The 2041-nt window shown below is 41.9% G+C and overlaps 1 long non-coding RNA gene across 1 annotated transcript; it reads right to left on the bottom strand.

Moving 5' to 3' along the window:
• Nucleotides 1-1785, bottom strand: LOC128194465 (uncharacterized). The gene is made up of 3 exons (XR_008245842.1): nt 1700-1785; nt 1502-1594; nt 1-25 (listed from the first exon to the last, which is right to left on the bottom strand). It is a non-coding gene; the product is annotated as an uncharacterized LOC128194465 (long non-coding RNA).
• Between the last annotated feature and the right edge of the window lie 256 nt (nt 1786-2041).

The raw sequence follows: 2041 nt of genomic DNA, 5'->3' as shown, positions 1-2041 counted from the left end.
GCATCTTCCAGCAGCTCACTTCCATCTGCTCCCATCCACACGGATGATCATCGCATAGACAAGACGAACGTACAAAGACAATCGACAACGCAAAGAAAGGAACACAGGGTAAGCTTATGTAATTTAATTCATACATTAAAACATCAATTCAATTAAGTCAAACATACCAGAATAATTCAACATAAATAAGTATCCAACAACTATTTCTAGACGGACCGTCCGGACTGTATGAATCTGTGTAGCTACAGGCGTCCTTGCACCCGAGTGATGTAGTAACTGTATTATACTCGACAGCTGCCACTCGAGGTTAGTCCGTTTCTTACGTCGCCCATGTTAACTTATGGACTAAGGACCTCCTGCCATTCCCACACATGAACTACTCTCCTCTACATGAAGATGAGCATCACGGAATATCAGGATGGACCAAGCCAGCACTAGCATGCCCACAGTCATACTTTACAAAATTCCATATTCAACCATGAGTCGTTCCTCCCTGGAACGCTCGTCCAAAATTCACAACCGTAGTTCACCTCATATAATGTTCATCATTTATAATCTTTCACTTTTATTTTCATTTTTGTCGTTCTGTCCAAGTACATAAAATCACGACCTCTTTATAACGAGAACGAATGTGAGGAATGAGACCGAAGAACTTGCCCCGTTCCAAAATAAAGTAATACCGGCTTCAAGATAAATGGACGACCTATTTTTCAAGATGGCTCGACACGGTCGGTCGACCCGGTTGGACGACCTACATCAAGAAGGGTGCTCGACACAGATGGATGATCTGTATTAACAAAGGTACTCAACACTGTCGGTCGACACAGATGGATGATCTGTATTAACAAAGGTACTCGACACTGTCGGTCGGCACAGATGGGTGATCTGTATTAACAAAGGTACTCGACACTGTCGGTCGACACAGATGGATGATCTGTATTAACAAAGGTACTCGACACTGTCGGTCGACACAGATGGATGATCTGTATTAACAAAGGTACTCGACACTGTCGGTCGACACAGATGGATGATCTGTATTAACAAAGATTTTTTTTTTCCAGAAAAGAGTAAGAGCGCTTGGTGTAAGACCGAGCACTGCCCAATACGATTACTATGTGTAAGATCGACACTGCTCATTATGAGCTCTAAGTAAAAGACCTACATAGCTCATGCTCGACCAGAATCCTTCCCAAATGAAAGTATTCCAATTCAAAGAAGTTTACTGGAACATCAAACGGTCGAAAACCGTTTAATGTCGGACATACGTTATCATAGGGAAGTTGATATTCAAGTTTCACTTATGTTCACTGCTTCTAAGCATGTATATTTCATATTCACACGTATCACCCATATCATACATTTCAACCAACATATATCATATTCATTCAGTACAGCGACGTTCGATCATGCATATTCAACCAGCATACATCTCATACATTCAGTTCATATCAGGTTTACATATAATATACAGGTATAAATTAAATTACTAAGCTTCCCTTACTTGGATAGTAGTGTTCGTCTAACAGTATAACTTGGACTTGCCCAACTATGGCTTTCTACCCTCCACGATCTTTCTTACGTTCTTCAACTAAGTCTAACCAAAAGAAAAACTCAGAGAACTCAGTTTATACCCTTGCATGCGACTGAATCTTAGTTTGCATGTAATACAGAAATAAGCGTCCAGAGTCGAGCGACTTACCGGTTACAGAACTTGGATCTGTTCGGTTCAGATTGAAGCTCACGGCGCAGGGAACGTTCCTACGGTTCTGAAATTTGATCGGATGAAAAAGGTGGTGAGTTACAGTAGAGAGAAGGAGGAAGCTTTCTAGAGAGAAGGTGAAGAAAATGAAGAGTTGAGTTCTAGGGAAGAAGAAGAGTGCGTGCAGGGTAGTGGAAGAGTTTTTCAAAAATTTGTTTTGCTCAACCCACGTCTGAACGGACGGGCGTCTCACCCTCCGACACCTGCACACCCACTTTTGACTTCGGAGGCTTCTTTCGTGACAAGTGGCATTCATGCATGCAGTGCTTAGTGGGTTTTTAA

The sequence above is a fragment of the Vigna angularis genome, chromosome 1, assembly GCF_016808095.1.
Source record: "Vigna angularis cultivar LongXiaoDou No.4 chromosome 1, ASM1680809v1, whole genome shotgun sequence".
Lineage (NCBI taxonomy): Eukaryota > Viridiplantae > Streptophyta > Magnoliopsida > Fabales > Fabaceae > Vigna > Vigna angularis.
Note: the sequence above shows the minus strand (reverse complement) of the source record. Positions and strands in the feature narration are given on the sequence as shown.